Source organism: Drosophila pseudoobscura, chromosome X, assembly GCF_009870125.1.
Source record: "Drosophila pseudoobscura strain MV-25-SWS-2005 chromosome X, UCI_Dpse_MV25, whole genome shotgun sequence".
Taxonomy (NCBI): Eukaryota; Metazoa; Arthropoda; class Insecta; order Diptera; family Drosophilidae; genus Drosophila; species Drosophila pseudoobscura.
The window spans coordinates 27813275-27837221 of record NC_046683.1 but is presented as its reverse complement, the minus strand read 5'-3'; the positions used below and the strand labels follow the sequence as shown (position 1 = coordinate 27837221).

The 23947-nt window shown below is 40.2% G+C and overlaps 1 protein-coding gene and 1 long non-coding RNA gene across 11 annotated transcripts in view; one reads left to right on the top strand and one right to left on the bottom strand.

The window, feature by feature from the left end:
* Nucleotides 1–23947, bottom strand: part of UBL3 (ubiquitin like 3) — a 137088-nt gene that overhangs the window by 67965 nt on the left and 45176 nt on the right. The gene's annotated exons all lie outside the window — the stretch shown is intronic.
* Nucleotides 4457–21969, top strand: LOC117184894 (uncharacterized). Of its 2 annotated transcripts, none has more exons than XR_004470359.1 (3): nt 4457–4577; nt 21318–21728; nt 21794–21969. It is a non-coding gene; the product is annotated as an uncharacterized lncRNA (long non-coding RNA). The 2 variants fall into 2 exon arrangements; XR_004470358.1 differs by having other exon boundaries at nt 21258–21728.

The following is a 23947-nucleotide window of genomic DNA, read 5'->3' as shown; positions in this document are numbered from 1 at the left end:
GTCTCTGCGGATCTATTGGGTTCCCAGTCACCAAGGCATCGAAGGAAACGAGGCGGCGAACGTACTAAGGAAGGCGTCGGGCTTTAGAATAAGAGGACCGAGAACGTGCCTGTGTCCCTTAGAACGCTGCAAAGCGATCTAGAGAAGCAGGCCAGATCACCAACCGAAAGCAGATGGAGGAGTACCACCACCTGCAGAACCTCGAAAATAATGTGCAAGGAACGCAATGAGAAACTTAGCCACTACCTACTGCACCTACCACGAAAGGACTGTAGATTGTTAGTGGGAATACTAACAGGTCATTGCCTGGCTGCTGAACATGCAACAAAGGTAGGCATCACCAACAGAGACAGTTGTAGGAAATGCGATGAACCTGTGGCGAAACCCTGGAACATCTCATCTGCAACTGTCCGGCTCTCTCAAGGGCAAGGAGGAGATACCTCGGCGCCTCAGTGCTGGCATCACTTGAAGATGCCTCCAAGAGGACGCCACAGGAACTGCTGGCCTATGCTAAAAAAAAACCTCGATTCTCGGGGACTTTAAAACCACCTGAACACTCCCGCGATGGTTCCTTCCCCCGACATATGAATATAAGAACCCTTTACTAAACTACAACGCCTCGTACAACACCCCGCATATATTATTTACCAACACCCCCCTCCACACATAGCCACCGATCGAAACGCGCCGACTCCATAGCGCTGACCAACCACACCAGGTCATGGATTTTCCCCACTCCAGACCAAGCTACCGGCCAGGCGCGGCCCTGACTGCCGCTGACGCAGCAACAACAGGCGTATAAATATACGCCGGCCTGAACCAGAAGGCAGCTCACGCAGAAACCCGGCTCAGAGTACAGACGTTGTACCGGGAGCTAACGAAAGATACCGGCGATCAGTAGAGTTATCAAACTAATCCAATTTAAAGTGCTAAGATATTCGTCATAAAGTGTCTAATTATAAGAATAATATCCAATTGCGTAACAAATTGGAGAACGTTCCATGAGTGGACGCTCTGCGTACGATCGGTCTGACACCGGCAGTTAGCCAGAAAATCCTGCCCTCTCTGATGAAAAGTGGCTGCGCATCTTATATTTAGCAAGGAGCATAGGAACTGGACCACGGAAGATTGTAAGAAGGTAATTGTGTCAGATATACCAAAATAAACCGTTTTCAGTTTAAATAGTTTAAAATAAATACTACTGGCACAGCTCAAGTGGAAAGCTGAAAAATCATCAGGTCAAGGAAACAATAAAGCATGGAAAAGCATTGAAAATCATGGGCTCTGTTTAAAAAACATTGGAAAAGTACGAGTTTGTACCGAAAGGATTCGGTGAGTCTTTGGGAGCGCGTGAAGTCGGAGTGGCGCATGAAACCTTGCCAGCACCTATTAAATTTAGTCGCGAGTATGTCAATACTTATTCGGAATATGATAAAAGCTAAGGCCCTTGGGAACAAATTTTTTTTTAAATTATTAAAGTACAAAAATTTGAAACGTGCAAAAGTGGATACATGCTCTTTTTTGAACAAATTAAACTCTCTCAAGGAAAAGGATCTCTTTGAATTGAAATTATTGTCTTTTTTATTATAACTAAAAAAAAGAACCTAAAATAAAACATCATATCATATTTTAAGATTTAAAAGTGAAAAGTGATAAACATGTATCCACATGTGCTCGCCACTATATATCAAAGCTCCCAAATAACTGTTGACACTTTCGGCGTGTCTGATAAAAACCTCTCATTAATGGACACATTGAGAAAATGGACTGAAAAGACCCGATCAAATCTGTTTTTGCTCAACTCGCTCTTCGCTCAAGCAAAGACCGATTTCTTCAATTCTCTTTTGTTCCTGTATTTCACTGAGCATCTTATCGCGAGCAAACGAACAAAGTGTCTTTTGCGTATGTATGCGTACTTGTACGTGCGATGCTTATGGCAAACGATAAATTTTTGTGAATTCTATACGGTTTGACTATTGGAGCTTAAAATGAATAGTGAAAAGCAAAACGAAAATGTTCGTTTTCCAATTTTGCAAATAAATATACATATTACAATACAATAGCCCAAAAGATGCGGAAAACATGAATAAATAAACATATACACGAAAAAAACAAATTACTCAGACACTTTTTTGGTTCTGCTCATCTAAAGACACTTTTGCTGTGAGCGCTTGACCAAAGTATCTCTATAAGTTGTTATTGTGAGACACGATCGTGCCCAAAACCCGAAACACATAACACAAGCGAAGAGACAAAAAGTGTTCTGCTCAGTAAGAGACCGTGTCTTCGTGGTCTTTTTCGGTTTTGTCAGTGACGAGACAGCAAAGGGAAAAAGGGTTGACCGTCGTTTGCGAGCTATGATAATAAGACTCCATTACTTTATAAATGAGATTGCAGCCGTGTTCATCAATAAAGTCGTTATGTTTGTGTATTCGGCAGGAAATGATTTCATTGGATTGTATTTCCATAGGGAAACGAACACAATGGCTCTAGCGGATGAATCAAAATGGGCAATTTCACCTTGCCACTAGCGCAGCATATGCCAGAGGTTTCCGATTGAAACCTCAATGCATTTCAATACTGGCATACCACAGAAAATGAACCGAAATCAATCAGAAGATCTTTGTCGGCGATTGCGGAATAATTTCCGAAAGCAGCGCGATTCAAGTCTACATTTACGACTGGTCTTCTTCCAGTAACATTTTGTCGAATTTGAGGTGGTAAATGTGCAGCGCCAACGTGTGCAAGTTTGAAACCGATCTCCGATTATGACAATTGCCCCTTTGCCTAAGATTTTTTTCCATAATGGAAACAAATAAAATCATAAATTTTTACGGGATCGCAAGTGTGTTTTCCCAAAACTTTCTTACGCTAAAAACTTCTCCTGGCAAGTACGAACAACTAAAAAAAAAATTGGGCCAAATCAGCCCAGCCAAATCTGGTTAGTAGTCAGCGGTTAAATAAGGCCTAGTGAAAGTGCAACAAAATGACCAACGTGCCGCTTTCGAGCTGAAGGATTAAAAAGGGTTATCGTCAATTACACATTGCGTAAGATTGATCAAACTGAACAATGTTAAAAACTAACTAGCAATGGTAGTGCTGTTAATTAAACAATTGTTGTCGTAAAAATGACGGAAGACATGAGTGCACAGGAATATTTGCACAAACTCCATGTGGTACACGAGGCTTTAGCAGGGGGCAGCATAAAGGTTGATAATATAAGTTGTTTTGCTAAACTGTCTACCTAAATTCTTTAAAAGATTTGTTGCTGTTCTTAAAATACAAAAATTTGTGAAGGAGGCAAGAAGATAACGTTAGCAAAAAAATCTCATGCAGCAAGGGCCCTGCATGTGTCAGGCCAAAAAGGGTTTTAATTGCGGAAAAGAAAGGCATTTTAAACCAGAATATCGGGTCACAAAGAGGAAGCTAACGACAAGAGCGCAAGCAGTAAACGAGTCAATGCTTTGTGCACAGAAATATACAAAAGTGGAACCTGAGAAATATCAGATTCACGGCAAAATGTTGTATCGGCTACAAGAGCTTTAAACAATAGTAAGTTGTAGTTTTTGAATAAAAATAAAATCTTAAGTGGAAACAAATACAAGCTTAAATCGGCTTGCAACATGTTGGGCCATCCACTATTCACATTGTTAGCGGAAGAAATTAAATTCTCACTTAATTGTACCCGATACTCAAAAAGAGTATAGGGGTATATTAGATTTGTGGTGAAAGTGGATGTATGTAACTCCCGGAAGGAAGCGTTTCCGACCCCATAAGAACTAGAGTAACGACAATTTGTATACAGACTTCAGTGATATGTCACTGTTAAAAGGAACAAATCAATTTGTAGTGTGCGTAGCCACAGCGACACGTTCAGAAACACGTTTTCTATCTCTCCCACACGCACTCTTTGTCGCTCAATCTAGCCGTACTGACTATGTATCGTGTATAAATGTAGAGTTGCGGTTGCAGCAGCAACTCACAACGTTCCCCCTCGTTTTGCTTTCGATTTGATAAATTTATGTCTGGTGGTGTTTTTAGAGTGTATGACACCTTTAAAGAGTTTCGTTGTGTTAGTTCTTTTACTGGTTTGTTGGTTTCATATAATAGGTTTTAGATAGGTGTCATGCGAAATTCTCCTAGTGCTGAGCTAAAGGTAGTTTTAAATTTATTTAGTCTTCATTTTAGTATGTGTCCATAAGTGTGTAGTGGATTTTAGAAATTATTATCGCTTTTGTTACGTTTTGTTGCAGTTGGATTTTTGCCTGGCTAACCATTTTATGATATTAAATTTGTTGGCGCGTGCTGGGACGAGGGCCTTAATGTGTAAGTTTTGAGTAATGTATTATGTCGGTGTTTTTGTAGGTTACTATGGAATGGCACACTGTTTGTGAAAGAGATGATGAAGTCTGTGATCTTTGTTTTGTTAAACACTTTGTCTAATAGTTGGCTGTGTTTTGGTTGTGTTTCGAAATTGACTTGCAAGGTTAGAAACCACCACAATCTATTTGAGATGATTTTTTCAAAACTTTTCCTGTGGGGCAGTTTATTTAGATGTTTTTTGTGCAATTTACAAGGTAAGAACATGCCGGTAAGGCACAAGCTATAGTATTTTTAGTTGTTCCGTTTATGCAACGCTTTTGCAAACATTGTTTTCCAATAAGAATAACTCAAAGTTGGGCTTTTTTGGCATAGTGCGATGGGCACGACTTAGTGCAAAGTTCACCCAAGCGAGATTTATTGCCTGCCGTTTTGCACATTTTGAACTTTTTTGTTATACCCGATACTAAAAAAAGAGTAAGGGGTATATTAGATTTGTGCACAAAATGGATGTGTGTAACACACAGAAGGAATCGGTTCCGACCCCATAAAGTATATATATTCTTGATAGGCATCAATAGCCGAGTAGATAGAGCCATGTCTGTCTGTCCGTCCGTCCGTCTGTCCGTCCCCTTCAGCGCCTAATGCTCAAAGACTATAAGAGCTACAGCAACGAAATTTTGTATCTAGACACTCCTGACTATATCTTTCAGACTTCAAAATTTGAATCAGATCGGATCATTATTATAGCCAGACGGAAAAAAGGACATGGACAGGGATACAGTTAGGACTTAAGGCCCCGCGCATTGCGCTACTGCTGCAAAGTATTGTTTCGCAAGCGTGTGGACAGCTACTCCAACTGCCCCTATCGTCGGCGCACTATCGCATCTGGGCCTGGAGCATTCTTGGATTTTAAGCTTCTAGCTGCCTTCAGAACCAGCTTCCTTAAACTCGCAGATGTCGCTCAGTCTATGCACGAGCAAAGACTCGTACCTTGGGGATCTGCTGATCTGGCGTGCTCGTGGAAACAATGAGCATCTGACCCCATTGCGTATGGCCAGGCAGTTTTTGCTGCCGGCTTGGTGCCTAACCTCCTTTTTTCCAGCTGCAGAAAAGATGAAGCACGCTGGCTCCAGATCCTGGAGATGGTCCAGCCGTACCTCTCCTCGCCGTTCTGCATGACGGCTTTGCCCAAAGGTTAAACTGACCACTGCCAACTCCGCGTATCCGCGGCTCAGACTCTTAATCGTCCCTCTTCAATCTTAAACTGGCTGCTACTACGGCGTACCTTGGTGACACAGCTTTCCAAGTCCGATAACCGATTGTCTTCCCTCCTGGAAACCATTGCTAGCACTCCGCTGTAAGTCCTACCGGAATGCCCTATGACCACGCTTGTCGAGCGCGACGTGCTGCCTTTCGAGCACAGGACTTGAGCGCAAGCCTTCCTTCCTGGCGGCGTTTTCCTCTGAGAGCTTTCCGACCTGGCTAAGTCCCGAAACCTTTCGGGTCCCGCTGCTGCTGTAGGTGACGCGGGTACCGGCGATCGGGCGAGCTTGCTGCCTTTCAGAAAGCCAACTTTTTCTCCTCCTCCATTCCTACTGCTCTTATGTTGCTGATGGAATTTCAATTTGAAATGTTAAATTTGAAATTTGAGGTGACGCGCAACTCCAACACTCTAGCAACCCTGTGTCGTTCAAGGCTGTCCGGCAACACCGTCCGTAATGACGTGCTACGATGAAAACAGAAAAAAAAAATCGAGGGGGAACGTTGTGAACTGCTGCTACGGCCGCAACTCTACATTTATACCCGATACTTATTCATGATAGCTTTTCTCGGACAGACGGCGCACACGCTCACGACGAAGAGTATGTGAAAGAGAGAGACGGAAAATAAGTAAGCGCATGACCGGCGCACAGTGGGACATTTGGTCGTTTTAGCTTGCTAAATTATTAACTTCTGAACGAATAGTTATCTTCATGAAACAAACGCATTTTTTAAAATTAAATCAGTTAAACTAAATCATGCTACAATGTCCAAAAGCTTCACAATAATGTGTTAAAGTTTAACCTTGTTGCCGGTGCACATTTTCCTATGTAAAATGCTCAATTTGTATTTTTTTTGTTTAAATCGATAGAGTACTTTTAATGGTAAATTTTACTTAAAAAATATTATTTTCGATTAATTTTCAACTCAACCTAATCTACAAAAATTTTAATTACAAACAATTTTTTTTTAACTGAAAGTTGTTTGAATCTTTTTGTTTCTGTAAAATAATTCTCCACTTTCTGTTTAGTGGCAAGAATATCTAAGCATTCACTAAGCATTTTTGAAAGAATAATTGCTCGCCGATTTATTTTGTGATCTCACATATCTAATGGATGAAATATATGGATCTGAAGAGACTGTCAACATGCTGAAAAGATCTTGGTTTTGCTTAATTCGTGATGTCTTGCACGAATTCATATTCCAGCTTTTTAAAATCTTTGCTTCCCGTTTCCTGAACTTCCTCTAACATCTCTCCAATTGGTAGGCTATGGTGTTCAATTAAAATTGACCATGCTGGGCTGTCCGATACTAAATTTAATTCATTTACAGTGCTTGAATTTCTAAGTATCTCAAACAACTTCGTATTTTTCATAGCCATTTTAACGAAAATTTAATTCTTAAATTATATATACGTAACTGAATCCTTAAAAAGTCAAAATAGAACTATAGAGCTGTGATAAAAATTAATTCAATAAATACACATATGTACATACATATGTACCTTTCTAACTCTACAAAAAGGTAGAAATAACAGCCGTTCGGCTTCCATACCGATTTACCTGCCACAACCTCGCCCGAAAAACTGTCAAAATATGATTTTATATTGAAGCCTGAAATTCGATTTTTAAAAGTTCTGGAAAATTCTTTATTAGAAGCGTATATTCATTTTATCCAAAGCGATCAAAAAATCTTCGACTTTCTTGCACTCTTTGAGAACTAGACATCAAATAAGAAGGGCAGACGGACAGATAGAAATGGGTCTATCGACTCGGATATTGCTACTGATCAGGAATGCTTTATGGGATCGGAAACGTCAACCTTCTGGGCGTTACACACATCTATTTTCCCTAAAAATCTAAAATACTCCTATACTTTTTTTGAGTTTTTAAAAACCCAAACATAAATACATAAAGAGATTTATAAAATAACAACAAACCCAAACACCTGCTGCCCACCAAATAGGAACGCTCGGCTGCGGCGACGAAGCCCAATTTAATCAAGAAAATATTTTTTATTTATTTATTTACTAATTAACAAATTATCTGTTAATAATGGTACTTAGTTACTAAAGGCGGAAAAAGATAAGTTAAAAGTTAGCTAAATTTAAATGATTATAAATATTGCATGCAATTAGTTTAAGAGACAGTTCAGGGGATAGGGTTTGACAGAGGGACTTATAATTATGGCATAAAACCCTAAAACGTTCATGATCAGCATAATTAGACCTACATATGGGTAGACGGATAGGCCTAAAAGTACGGGTAGGTCTAGATGGAACGGCCAAGTCAATCTGACCCAAGAGAGTTTGGGAGTCAACAGTCCCAAGAAGGAGCTTGTGCACGAACATTACGCCATTGCATATTCTGCGATGGTGCAACGACGGCAGGTCAATAAGATTTAGCCTAGATCGGTAGGGTGGCAAGATTCTACCTGAGTCCCAGTTAAAGTTCCGAAGGGCAAAAATTAAAAATTACTTTTGCACGGATTCAATAACAGCCTGCTGCTCTTTATACTGCGGGCTCCACACACAAGAACAATACTCCAATATAGGACGTACCAACGAGATGTACAGTTGTTTCGTAACGCACGGGTCGTCAAACTCCTTGGACCAACGCTTGATGAACGCTAAAACACCCTTAGCTTTATTTACAGTTGCAGCTATATGGGTGTTAAAACACATCTTATGATCAAAAAGGACTCCGAGGTCATTTGAACTCGAAATTCGCTCAAGGACATGATTTCCTAGAACATATGGGACAAAATGAGGAGCACGACGGTAAAATGTCATAAGTTTGCATTTGGAAAGGTTCAGAAAAAGAAGATTAGTTGAACACCACCACAAGTTGAAGGCGTGTGAACGAATCAAATGAATCTGTTGATGTAGATTCACTTGATTCTGTGGTGATTGTCAATATGACAATCGTATGCTGAAAATGTAAATTTGTATGCTACCGGTTCATGTACCAGTAACAAATGGTCGCCGCAATCGGTACTTGAACAAATTGGGCTTCGGAGATGTGAATACGTCAGAGTTTTCTTTCGTACTCATTTTATTTGGTAAAATGCAAGGTTTATATACAATTTCTATGAGTATGATTGTTTACTTAGGATCTTAGGTATGTTTAATTAGCTCTGAGTATCATATTGCTAGGGAAATGTGTTATCTCTATTTAGGACTAAGCAATTACTACAAATCCAACAGTGGAATATTCCAAGGGTCATATTTATGACGGTCACAATGGTTATCATGCAGATGGTGTGAGATTTGACCACATGCAGGTCATCCAGAATGTGTTTTATGATAGTGCCGTATCTTAACAGTGTATGTACACAAATGCATGCAGCTGTCCGTTGTATATTTATTTAGGTCAGTAGTGCATGTCACATATTTATATTTAGAGCATATTATCGTTTATTTCTTTAGGTGGCTGGGAAATCTTAACCTATTTATGGCTAGCTATTTGTCTAGGTCTAATCGTACGATTTTGTACTTTAGTTGAAATCGTACATCCTCCCGGCCGTTGAACATAGTATGCTCAACCATCATCAATATTGATTGTGAACGGATGCCTTGGTGCGTTTTCTTCACTAGCTGATGAGCTAAGTGTATGTCTCTGCTGAGAAGGGAGTCTTGTTGTGTACCACCTTTTAACCAGATGAATCATTACAATGATCATGATGAAGAGCAGTGCAATGTATATGGCAATATGATGATGATCAATGGTTTCAAGATTGTGGGGTAACTTGAAACTTTTAGGTGGTAGCAGATTCGTTTCCATTTGATACAGCTCCTCGTAGTTCAGCTTTTCATTGTTCCTTGAAACCTTCTTTGTAGAACGTTCAGTTGATGTTTCGTTGAGGTCACTATCTCCAAACCGAGCGTATGATAACTGCAGAGTAGTTTCCAATGTGCTCTGACTTGTGACAGTCATTAGTGAATTCCGAATGATGCATCCAGGTTCGGCGATCAATATTCCTGAGTGTTGTAGCTTAATATCCGAAATGCCATCTGCACATACCGCTGATAGCTTTAATGATGACTTTGTTGCAAAAATCCATCGATTTCTTTTATGCATGCTCAACCATAAAAATGATTTTTTTGTGTTGACTAGGTGACATGATGAGTCCGTTTTGTTGTGAAACATTTGTAATTCACAACTTGTTTCGGCTGAGAACATTGTTTGTTTATTATAGCAGACAAAGTCATTGTTTGCTCTTTGATGACAGTTTTTGAATTCAGTCTCTGATAGTTCAACGAATTCGTCTCGGTGACTATTGATTGCCATATATGGTGTTTTTATTTCAAACATGCTTATCCCATTTTTATTTGGCACCGGAATCGCTGTCAATTTGTATATTTCCAGTTCGTTTACTGAGACTAATGGAAATGTAACCTTGATAATTGCATGATCCTCTATTATAGTGCCTTCTGCTTTCATCATCTGGTACACCATGAGCATATTGTCGGGAGTTACTGGAAGTGCTTGTCCTGGCCTTAAATGATCCCGTATCTGCTCCAGTTGTTCCTTAAGTTGTCGGGGGGATATTAGCATAGGGCTAATTGTATTGTGTCGGATGTCTGTCAAGACATTGATGATCTCTGCTTGCATTCGTTGAAGATTTGCAGATAATAGAGTCAACTGAGTAGACAACGTAGTGTACCATTGAAAGGCGCTAAAATGATCAGCCCTTCCCTTTGACTCGGTGATGAAATCCTCAATTCGACTTAATCGTTTGGAATTTGAGATTTCATCCCGTTTTATCACATTGATTGTAGAGTCAATCAATGATGTTTGATTTTTAAGCAAGGTTAATAGGTGATCTTCGTTATCCTTAACCTTTGCTATAGTTTCCGACATTTCTCGGGCATATGTTGAATCTAATACGCCAAATAGACTGCTTGCGATGTTTCCAATGATGTCCAGCGGTGCCCTTTGCCTCCGTGTTCTTGCTATTAGTGTATTTTCAGCTTGCAGGTCCTCTTCTATATGTTTGAAGTGCTGATACATACTGGTGCATGCGTCTACTAGTTGAAGTTGTGTGCATAGATGTCCAATTTTTGTAGTCCCCATGGTGAATGTGTTCATGTCTTTCCAATAGGGCCTTAAATTGTAATAGACAATGATGGTCCAATCAGTTGTCGCAAGTTGGCCGGTTCCTACTCTTTCAAAGTATATACCCGGTTTTGATCCAAACTGGGTTATGTTGATTGACTGTGCCATCGCTAACGGTACCAGCAACAACATTACAAACATTGTCATGGTTAACGACAATTTATTCGGCTGTGTCCTTTTCCTAGGCTGTCTGTCCTCGGATGATTCTTCGTTTTCTGATGGATCATCTATCGGATGTTTATGTGTGGGTTCCTCTTCGTTGAATAGTGGAGCTACATGTTGGATCTCTCGTTTAAAAATCCCCTTTGCCGTTTTTACTTCCACCACTCGTACAACATTGTCCTTGCCATGAAACAATCGAATGATTCTTCCTAGTGGCCATTGTAATACTGGTGTATTGTCTTCCTTTAGTATTACTAATGTTCCTTCCTTAATGTTAGCCGAAGACTTCCTCCACTTTTGACGCTGTTGCAACTGCTGAAGATATTCATTGGACCATTGTGTCCAGAATGAGTGCTTCAACTTTGACACTGCTTGCCATCGATTTCCTAGCGTCTTTGGCTGCTGGGATGGCTCACTGTCAGCTTGTGCGGTTAACGGCTCTCCTATCAGGAAATGCCCTGGCGTTAGTGCTGTTACGTCGTTCGGGTTGTCAGATATCGGTGTTAATGGTCGAGAGTTTAGTATGGCCTCTATTTCGACTATAACCGTTTCTAACTCCTCATAAGTTAGATTTGCCGTCGTCACATTTTTTAAGAGGAGATGTTTGGCAGATTTTACTGCAGCTTCCCATAAGCCGCCGAAGTGTGGTGCGCGAGGAGGTATAAATTTAAACTGTACCCCTTTGTTGTTGCACTCTTGTACAATATGTTCTTTTGCCTTTTCCGAGAATATGGCTTCTTCTAATTCTTGAAGTTTGTTCCTGGCTCCTACGAAATTCGTAGCATTGTCGCAATGGAGCACTTGACATTTTCCTCGACGAGAGATGAACCGCCGAAGTGCCGCTAAAAATGCTTCTGTGGTGAGATCACTGACAAGCTCCAGATGTACTGCTTTAGTCGCGAAACAACAAAATATAGCTATGTACGCTGTATTAGGCTTCTTTCCTCGAATTTTATAGTGGATTTTGAATGGTCCACAGTAGTCAACACCAGAATTGAGGAATGGCCGTGCTTGGGTGACTCGAAGAGGTGGCAGATTTCCCATGATTTGTTCTAGTAGTTTAGGCTTGGCTCTAGTGCATTTCACGCAGTTCTGCACAATACTTCTGGCCATGTTTTTTCCTTTGAGTATCCAGTACTGTTGTCGTGATGCTGTCAGCAATGCCTGTGGGCCGCAATGCATGTTTTCCTTGTGTGTCTTACCAAGGATCAACTTCACAATTGGATCGTTGTAGGGTAAGAGCATTGGGTGTTTGGCGTCAAATGAAATGTTTGCCGCTTCCAGTCGACCACCTACTCGTAAGATTCCCTCCTGATCCATGAATGGTGTTAGAGAGTTAATCGAACTTCCCTTTTGTGTTTCCTTATGTTTTGTTAGGTGACGTATGTCTTCTTTGAAGTCATTCTGTTGTATGCAACGAATGACAATTTTCTGAGCTTCTTTCATCTCATTGACTTGGACAATCTTGCTTGTGTGCGTTTTCTTTCCTCGAAAACGCATCATGTAAGCTACTATTCTCAATAGCTTGTTGTATGAGTTGTTGTGCTTTATTTTGTAGATTAGGTCATCCTCCTGAGTGATAGTCATAATTGATGACTGACCAATCTTTTGGGGATTTGCACTGATCAACTCCTCTTTTGTAGCCACAAATGGTGGTGGCCATGTAGATGTTGGGCCGTGTAAAAATAATGGTCCATAAAACCACATGCTATGTTTTATGAACTTCGTCGCCGTCATTCCTCTGGAGAGTACATCTGCTGCATTATTTTCGGATGAGACATGCCTCCACTGTCTTTGTAACGTCAATTCTTGAATCGTAGCTATTCTTGTAGCTACGAATTTGTCTCGGATGGATGACGAGCAGTTAATCCATGATAATACGATCCTTGAGTCAGACCAAAAGAAGGTTGATGCATCTTCCATTGATAACTCTTCCTTTACTTTTGCTGTCAATTGAGCACCTAACACCGCCGCTTTTAGTTCCAAACGGGGTAATGTTAATGCATTGATGGGCGCTAAATGTGATTTGGCACATAGCAATTGAATCGTTGCCCGCTTATCCTTATGTATTGCTCGGATATATACTGCAGCTCCAAATGCTTTCTCCGATGCGTCAACAAAGGTATGTATCTCCGATGATATCGGAATTTGTCCTTGGAATATATGACGTGGTACTTGTATGGAGTTTAATAATTTTAACTCCTCCCTGTACCTTTTCCATTCCTCCTGGAGATGAACTGGAAGCGCTTCTTTGTAGTCAAAACCTTCCTTAGTGAGATGCTGCATAAAGATTTTTGCTTTCATCACAACAGGTGAAAACAATCCAAGCGGATCGAAGATCCTAAAAATTTCGGATACGACATCTCTTCTGGATATTGTTTCCTTAGTGGCAATCTCCGTTTTTCCACAGAAATGGTCGGATTTAGGCATCCACGTTATTCCCAGGGTCTTCACGCTGCAGTCTTCATAAGTGGTATCCTCCAGTTGTACATTTGGAATCATGTCTTCCTTCGGAATGTTCTGTAGTATGTGCACGTTGTTTGTGCACCATTTTCTCAGCTTAAATCCAGAATTTTGTAGGAGTTGGTTAAGTTCCTTCTGTTTCTGGAGGGCCTCTGGTATGGAATCTGCTCCTGTTAAGCAATCATCCACATAGAAATCCTTTTCTAGTGCATCAGCTCCAGCCGGGTATTCTCTCTTGCCCTTTTGAGCAAGATATTGTAGGCATTTTGTGGCTAAATATGGAGCTGCCTTAGTTCCGTATGTTACAGTTTTGAGTCTGTAATATCTCAGATCTTCTGATGGATCATTTCGCCATACAATTGTTTGATAGTACTGGTCCTCAGGATTGACCCAGATCTGACGATACATTTTTTCGATGTCTGCCGTAAATACATATTTGTGCATCCGGAATCGAAGCAATATTGAAAATATCGAACTTTGCACAGTCGGACCTTTATGCATCAAATCGTTGAGTGATTTGCCGGACGACGTAACAGCAGAAGCATCAAAGACAACTCTCAATTTTGTTGTAGAGCTGTCAGGTTTCATCACACAGTGATGTGGAATAAAATAACGTGATCGTGCTATTTCCTTAGTGTGCATTTCCTTCATATGCCCAAGTGCCTCATATTCTTTCATGAATTGCACATAGCTTGCCTTGGTTTCCGGATCTCGTGACAGTCGTTTTTCCAGGCAAAAAAGTCGACGTGTAGCCAAATCACGGCTCTCCCCTAGGGAAGAAGCATCTTCCAAAAATGGGAGTCTGACAATGAATTTCTTGTCACATGCCATTTGAATATTTTGAACAAAATATTGCTCACATCGCTTCTCTAGAGGGGATAAGCATGGTGTGTTGCTCGGGAATGAATCCAATTCCCAAAACTTGGAGATTTGCTGATCCACCTTGTCCTCCTCAGTCAAAACTGCACACGTGCTTTGGCTCTTTGACTCCTGTCTTAGCTTGCCAGCCACTATCCATCCTAGTTTCGTTCCCTGTAGCCTGGGCAATCCTTTTCCAATTGATACATGCTTGTCTTGCATGATTTCGAAATAATGTTCTGCTCCCAATAGTATGTCTATTCTTCCAGTCTTGTCAAAGTTGGGATCCGCCAAAGTGATATTTTTCGGAAGCTTCCAACGAGACGTATCAATTGACTGTGCTGGTTGATCTGCCACTATGTGTGTCAATACTATTGCTTCTAGTCTTGTATTAAACTTGTTATCTTGTGAAGTAAGCATAACATTGACTCTTGCTTTTGACGTTTGTGTTCGTCCGCCAATTCCATTTATTTGTAGTTCTGATTTTGTGACTTTCAGATCTAATATTTTCAATGCTCTTTCAGAAATCACATTGACTTGAGAGCCTGAATCAAGTAGGGCTCTAAATTCACCCATTTGTCCATTGTTGCCTTTTATTGTAACAAGAGCAGTAGCTAGTAATACATAAGTGTTTTGACTACTATTTGCTGATGCTGCAGTTTTGGCTTCAGACTTGATTTCCAAATGTAGTAGAGTGTTGTGTCCTTTATTGCACTTAACACAATCTCTTCTTTGGCAATTCTTTGCAGTGTGATCGCGTTTGAAACATTTGACGCAGAGTTGGTTCTTTTGAACCCAATTTAACCTCTCTGCGACAGGTTTTTTTAAAAACTGCGTGCATTTGTAAATAGCGTGATTTGGCTTTTCACAAAAATAGCAGACATACTGACTTTCAGTTCCTGCTGAGGCACATGTGATGGGTTTCTTTGTTTTTTCCCATCCAATGGCTTCCAAGGTAAGGAACCTTTGTTCGAGAAATTTCATTAATTCGCTCAAAGGCTGTAATTTCTTTGTACTTTGTATGGACTGTTCATACAAAGTGTGAGTCTGACGATCTAATTTTTTTGTCAAAACACATAGAAGAATCGGATCCCATCCAGCTGTCTCTATATTTATGTTATTGAGTGCTGATAATGTTTCCTTTACATTATCGTGCAAAGCCTTTATGGATTTTGCATCATTGGAAGTGCTTGGTTGATCCAATAATCTTTGAATTAGTGCGTTACTAAGCACTCTTTTGTTGCTGAAACGCTCTTGAAGCATGTTCCATGCCGTTGTGTAATTATTTTCTGTTAGCGAAAGGTGGCGTATTAAATTTTCCGCTTCTCCCGTAACATTGGTTTTTAAATACCACATCTTCTGAATGACGGGTACCGATGCTTCATGAATCATTTGCTTAAAAATGTCATGAAACTGTTGCCATTTTAAGTAGTCACCATCAAATTTAGGGATAGCAACCTTAGGCAGGGGTAATGTATTATGCATATGTGGAGCAGCGATAATTTGTTGAACAGCGTCTGCTTCAGTCATTGTTTGGACTGTTAATACTGCATCTTCAGCTGCAATGTACCTGTTAATGTTATATCCCATTTTCACAGGATCAATGCATTTTTTATAAATTTTAACGTGGATCGCTCTAATCTCATCCCAATATTTGATTATTATTGGTTTGAAGTCCTTTCGCGTCTCATTCGTCATTCTGTTCATGATGCGCTCTAGACTTTCAAGCAGCACCTTTTGTTCTCGGATCATGGGCTCTATTTCAGGCTCACTCTCCATAGATGTAATGGATCCTGTATCTATATCCATTTCTAGTGCAGCTAACTGCTTTGTAAATTCGTCTTTATATCTGACGACCAACTCTTTTGTGTGTTTGAAATATTCGTTAGAGAAATAACTGTGCTCAAATTTTGAGTTTTGAGTTATTTTTTTGATATTACATTCCTCCATTGAAAATGCGTCCCAGAGCTTTGATATTTTCTCAATGCGGGATTTAAAATATTCTGGTTTCTGCTTCCTTTCAGCAGAATCCTTTTTATAATTTCGTACCAGGCTCTGAATCTCTTCGCCTGTGGCAAGCTGCCTGTCTAGCATAACATTAATGCTTGATGATGCCATTTTATTTTATTTATTTTAATACTTTGACCCGATGGAGGTAATTTGTTTGTCACTATGACTGGTTGTGCCTCTACTCACAACCACGAAGATGGTCAAAGTATCTCAATAAATATTTATGACACTGGAATTCTTATTTCCAATTCAACCTTAGTCGCCAAGTTGACTGTGATGGTTGAGTTAGATCCAAATAACTCCAATTACGTTTTCCTTCACCGAAGGTTTTAAATCACAACTGTGAGTGTTGTTGTATGTATGTAAATTGGTCGCCAAGTTGACCAATTATGTAGGATTTTCCAACTAAATCCAAGTTCCAAATCGGGAACAAAAATCCAGATGAACGGTTCAGTGTCCAAAAGTCGGGGGTCACCAAATGAACGAATCAAATGAATCTGTTGATGTAGATTCACTTGATTCTGTGGTGATTGTCAATATGACAATCGTATGCTGAAAATGTAAATTTGTATGCTACCGGTTCATGTACCAGTAACAAATGGTCGCCGCAATCGGTACTTGAACAAATTGGGCTTCGGAGATGTGAATACGTCAGAGTTTTCTTTCGTACTCATTTTATTTGGTAAAATGCAAGGTTTATATACAATTTCTATGAGTATGATTGTTTACTTAGGATCTTAGGTATGTTTAATTAGCTCTGAGTATCATATTGCTAGGGAAATGTGTTATCTCTATTTAGGACTAAGCAATTACTACAAATCCAACAGTGGAATATTCCAAGGGTCATATTTATGACGGTCACAATGGTTATCATGCAGATGGTGTGAGATTTGACCACATGCAGGTCATCCAGAATGTGTTTTATGATAGTGCCGTATCTTAACAGTGTATGTACACAAATGCATGCAGCTGTCCGTTGTATATTTATTTAGGTCAGTAGTGCATGTCACATATTTATATTTAGAGCATATTATCGTTTATTTCTTTAGGTGGCTGGGAAATCTTAACCTATTTATGGCTAGCTATTTGTCTAGGTCTAATCGTACGATTTTGTACTTTAGTTGAAATCGTACAGCGTGTGTGCAAATACCAATCAGAGTAAGAAAGACAGATTTTGACATCATCAGCATACATTAGTGTAGTAGAGTGTGTTATAATTTGAGGAAGGTCATTCACAAATAAAATAAACAGAAGCGGGCCCAGATGACTTCCCTGTGGCATACCTGAAGTAACATTAACAGTATTTGACAACACGTTAGAAAACAAAACACGTTGAGTACGGTTAGAGAGATAGGACAAAATCCAATCTAGAAGATTCGTTGGGAACCCTAATAAGGAGAGCTTGTGAATAAGCAGAGCATGGTTCACAGAATCGAATGCCTTGCTGAAGTCCGAACATCCGTCTACATCCGTCTGCAAACCAATTTGAAAACCACGGTGGATTAGGTTAGAAAACTCAAGAAGGTTAGTCGATGTTGAACGATGTCTGAAAAAACCGTGTTGCGACGGAGATATCAAGCTGCAACAAAGATGTTGCAGTTGCCGGGTGACCAGGAACTCAAGAAGCTTCGGGATGGCGGAAAGCTTTGCGATACCACGATAGTTTTCAATGTTTGATCTTGAACCCTTTTTGTGAAGCGGAATGATATTGGACTCATTCCAAATTATTGGGAGACAAGACTGTTCCAAGGAGAGGTTGAAGAGAAAAGTCAAGGGTTTGCAAAGGGACTGGGCACAGTGTTTTAAAATGCAACTTGGTACCTTATCTGGACCCGCAGAAAACGATATGCACATAGATGACAAACCTTCCAGAACAACGCTTTCCTCGAAGATGGGCAGAAAAATGCTGTTAGCTTGAGGTAGCTGGTACGGATACGGAGTGGATGCGTTGTAAATATGAGACGAGTGCGTTGTTTGGAAAAAGAATAGCGAAGGTAAGCTAAGGCCAACGTGGAGCCCGACTTCTGGTACTTTTTATAGAGCCGGGATTTATTATTTTTTAAGTATGACAAATACTTGGAGAACCAGGGAGGCTTGGACGAGTAAATAGAACTATAAAACGAGTTAACAGTTGCATCTATGTTCGGTAATGAATAAAGAAACGACCAATCAACACGCGAAAGATGTAGATCTAAATCGATAAAGTTTGTTTTGCGAAAACACTTTATGTGACAAGGAGCCATGGAACTGTCAGCACCTCCAGATTGTGTACACTCCAGTGATATCAACAAAATTGGATGGTAAGGATCTTCAGGGAGAGATATTGGGCTTGCTCTAGATACCGTAGCAAGAGAACCATCGTTAACAAAAACGAGGCCAAGAAGTCTGTCCCTAACGTGTTTAACGGCATTAATTTTGACAAGGGAAATATCCGTTAGCCCATTGATAAAGTCATTATGGCAATTGGGAAACAACAGGTTAGCGTCATCACAAGGCAAACAAGAAAGAAATGGGAGGTTAAAGTCCCCCATGAGAATAATTCGATCATTGCACCCTAATGCAGAAACAACAGTATTAATTGCTGAGAGGTGGTGTAAGTAAAGCTCAGCATCAGACCTGGGAGGAATGTAAGAGCAGGTTAAATAAAAAAATTGCGGAGCCAACACGAACTTTGACTGCATTAAATTCAATTCCATGAATGTTATTGAATGGGAATAACTCAGATGAGAAAACAGATTTAAGTGCAATCAGAACCCCACCTGCAAAAGATGGGCGGTCCATTCTATAAATAGTGTAACTATCAATGAAAAATTCATGATCATTGACAGAGGAGTTAAGCCAGGTTTTGGTAAACGCGATGGCATCGAAATCAAAGGACGCGCTATTAGTATGAATTTGACGCAATTTTCCCAGCAAACTGCGAACGTTCTGATAGTGCATGGAAAAATAGTACATCAGTTTTTTGGAGCATGTTCGGTAATTCTTGGATTCGAGTTCGAATCTTTGAGAAGGAACTCATGCACAATTGTATGCTCAGGCCATATTGACGGTTCTAGAGAACTGGATAGTAAAGAATCAGGGAAAGGAATTTTAAAGGATGATATGTTGCGCTTATGTTTAAATGTAAATTTAGTCACAACTATATCAACAGGCGAAGTGTTAAGTTTAGAGGAAAGATGTTGTTTAACATCCTCCGTTGTAGCCTCAGGAATAAGACGAGAAACAAATATTGCTCTCCCGGGGGACCACTGCTCTAAGTTGAAGTCCCGAGCGAGATCGAGATGGTGGAGCCACTCCTAAAAGAGATCTCGGTCCAAGGGCAGAGGAATTGGCAGCAATGGCTGTAGCACGAATTGGAGTAGGAATTGGAGCAGGAATTGGAGCAGGAATTGGAGCAGGAATTGGAGCAGGAATTGGAGCAGGAATTGGCAAGACGTCGTCAGCAACCAGCACACCCGCACTAGGAGGAAGGAAGCACATTGCTCGGTGTAAAGAACTCCGGAGCCACCGTTGGCGGATTTACAGACAACGGCGTGACTTGACTACACGGAAATGCTTCCGATGGATGAAGGTGGGAGGCAGGCGTACCAATCGGATTAGGTTGCAAGAGATTGGTATCATTATGCGGAATTTTCCGTCTAGGCGATTCGCTCAAGAGTTTGAGCCCAAGAAACTGTGATTCAAGGGCAAGAAAATTCTCGTTGAGAGCCACAAATTGTTTCCGGACATCCAGAAACCCAGTTCGAGTCTGTCTCATAAATGTACGCATTTCGGCCTCAATCTCCCGACAAGCCAGACATGACCAAGACAGGCCCATGCGTTTGCCCAATACAAAGGCAAATGTCAGCGAAGTGTCCAAGAGTAAACTTATCGTCACACTCATTGACCGAAGCGATGAAAACTCAAAGATGACGGCGGCACAGTTGAAGTTGGTGAACGCGCCTCTCGTCGGATCCCTCTTTGCACGGATGGAGAAAGAACCCACAGCACCCTTGCCCCATTTCGATGACGCTAGGTGGCTAAAGAGGGCAAAATCCTGAAGTGCAACGATGACCCGACACTCAGGTGGATGACGCGTACGATTTGCCAATCGGAAGCGATGTCGGAAGGGCCCAAGCTGAAGTTGAAGGACAAGGAGCAAATTCCGTCCATACCAAAGGCGCAAGAGCTCTTACCCATCGCAATCTAAAGTGACCGTGCACTGAAGCTTCTACAGCGTCAGAATCAAACGGTGCCAACGGCGAACTGGAAGGTTTTGCACACAGGGACTACCACTACCCAACGAGAGGGGGCCAGTGTGTGATACTCCAGGTCAACAAGAAGGTGGAGGATCTGTTGTACCCCAGATGGCTTGGGGCATGGGTATTATATACCGGTGCCTCAAGAAGCGCCACTCCCAAGGATAAAGACGCGCATACCCTACAAGCAGGCGAGGTAGAGAAGAACATCGATCTGGATACCATCATCGAGGCAAGCTTGGTCCAGGAGCCTGAAGTCTAATCCAGAATTAGCAAACGTGCTTGATAAAAATACCTTCGTAGGTGCTATCTCATCAAACGTGCAAGATCCAACACTTATAACGGGAAAGAGTACTTTGCTATATAGCTAGTGTCCTCGACAGACTCTCCTTCTCGGATCATGAGTACATTCAGTTTACCCCCGGAATACTAGCCGTGTACAGTTTAAGAAGACGGTTACGTCGAAGCTCACGGCTCCTTGCTCAGTAAAATCCGCGGAAGACACGGAAACGTCCCTAGAGACATTATCCATGCACCGTGCCTGCCCTTGAATACGTATAAGGCAATGGTCTGCACATATCCGATCGCTGGCTTAGGACCGTTAATTAGGCGTCGCACAGCTGAAATGAGGTGGCAAAAGTCAAAAATTGTATATGTACATACACTTGTGGTGAAAATAATAAGTAAACGCTTATAAGCTTTCTTTCACACTCGTAAAACTTTTTTAATAAATGTAGAGAAAAAATGCAATTCACTTTTTAGTTTTCTAACCTACAGAAGATTATACAAATATCTAACAAATTCATTTTTCATTTCACATATATAGTTTGTGGTCGATGAAATCTAAAAACATAAACAAAATAACAAGAAATTATTTTCTTATTAGTAATCGTATGTTAGTATACGGTATAGCCACACTTATTTTGTATGACTTTGGCGATTCTATACTTGTATAGAAATGCGTTTGCGGCAAGATAATTTGCCAGTTGCCTGGATATTTTAAGAGGACAACGACCCGAAACATTGCTGCAGGATATTCAAGTCGTGGCTTAACCAAGAGGGAATCAATGTTTTGCAATGGCCTCCGCAGAGTCCATATACCTGAACCATATAGACAACTTGTGGAATTCTAAACCAAGTCGTTGCCCAAAAAAAAAAAACAGCAATTAAAAGGATTTGTGCCGAATTTTACAGGAAGAATGGAAGAAAATCACCCCTCATCCTGAATCCTGTAGATTCAATACCAAAGCGTTGCTCCACTTTTCTTAAGCAGAAAGATCATCCTCTCTATATTAAAGTAATTTTATTAAAAATACTAGGAATACTGAGCAAATTGTATCTTTTTTAACCATTTTTTTCCAGGTGGCTTAACTATATGAGCAGGACATTTTGGACATGGTTTCAGATTTTTTAATTATTTCGCTATTTGCATAACTTGGTTATTGTTGTATTAAAACATAAATATAGAACATATAGAACTAATTTGAGACAAAAAATGGAAGCTGTAAAATAAAAACTTTTCTTGATTTTCGCTTAAATTCTTGGTGTAGTTCTTGTGGCTTAAGTGTATGAGCACCACTGTACGTACTTATTAATTTGACCAGTAGTGTATGTATGTAGATATGATAGAAAATTTTGTAAATTTCAAGGAAATCGGAATTTTAGTTAATTTTGACTAGTGTAATCGGATAGTATAAGTAATATTAACAATGTTTAAAGCTTGTGAACATGTGTTGTGTTGAGAACGAGTATTGAAATTAGACGTCACGATTTTAGTTGTCAAAGAAATCATAGAACACTGCCGATCAATTATATATACGTAACTGAATCCTTAAAAAGTCAAAATAGAACTATAGAGCTGTGATAAAAATTAATTCAATAAATACACATATGTACATACATATGTACCTTTCTAACTCTACAAAAAGGTAGAAATAACAGCCGTTCGGCTTCCATACCGATTTACCTGCCACAACCTCGCCCGAAAAACTGTCAAAATATGATTTTATATTGAAGCCTGAAATTCGATTTTTAAAAGTTCTGGAAAATTCTTTATTAGAAGCGTATATTCATTTTATCCAAAGCGATCAAAAAATCTTCGACTTTCTTGCACTCTTTGAGAACTAGACATCAAATAAGAAGGGCAGACGGACAGATAGAAATGGGTCTATCGACTCGGATATTGCTACTGATCAGGAATGCTTTATGGGATCGGAAACGTCAACCTTCTGGGCGTTACACATTTTTCCTATTTTCCTATTTTCCCTAAAAATCTAAAATACTCCTATACTTTTTTTGAGTTTTTAAAAACCCAAACATAAATACATAAAGAGATTTATAAAATAACAACAAACCCAAACACCTGCTGCCCACCAAATAGGAACGCTCGGCTGCGGCGACGAAGCCCAATTTAATCAAGAAAATATTTTTTATTTATTTATTTACTAATTAACAAATTATCTGTTAATAATGGTACTTAGTTACTAAAGGCGGAAAAAGATAAGTTAAAAGTTAGCTAAATTTAAATGATTATAAATATTGCATGCAATTAGTTTAAGAGACAGTTCAGGGGATAGGGTTTGACAGAGGGACTTATAATTATGGCATAAAACCCTAAAACGTTCATGATCAGCATAATTAGACCTACATATGGGTAGACGGATAGGCCTAAAAGTACGGGTAGGTCTAGATGGAACGGCCAAGTCAATCTGACCCAAGAGAGTTTGGGAGTCAACAGTCCCAAGAAGGAGCTTGTGCACGAACATTACGCCATTGCATATTCTGCGATGGTGCAACGACGGCAGGTCAATAAGATTTAGCCTAGATCGGTAGGGTGGCAAGATTCTACCTGAGTCCCAGTTAAAGTTCCGAAGGGCAAAAATTAAAAATTACTTTTGCACGGATTCAATAACAGCCTGCTGCTCTTTATACTGCGGGCTCCACACACAAGAACAATACTCCAATATAGGACGTACCAACGAGATGTACAGTTGTTTCGTAACGCACGGGTCGTCAAACGGTTGGACCAACGCTTGATGAACGCTAAAACACCCTTAGCTTTATTTACAGTTGCAGCTATATGGGTGTTAAAACACATCTTATGATCAAAAAGGACTCCGAGGTCATTTGAACTCGAAATTCGCTCAAGGACATGATTTCCTAGAACATATGGGACAAAATGAGGAGCACGACGGTAAAATGTCATAAGTTTGCATTTGGAAAGGTTCAGAAAAAGAAGATTAGTTGAACACCACCACAAGTTGAAGGCGTGTGTGCAAATACCAATCAGAGTAAGAAAGACAGATTTTGACATCATCAGCATACATTAGTGTAGTAGAGTATGTTATAATTTGAGGAAGGTCATTCACAAATAAAATAAACAGAAGCGGGCCCAGATGACTTCCCTGTGGCATACCTGAAGTAACATTAACAGTATTTGACAACACGTTAGAAAACAAAACACGTTGAGTACGGTTAGAGAGATAGGACAAAATCCAATCTAGAAGATTCGTTGGG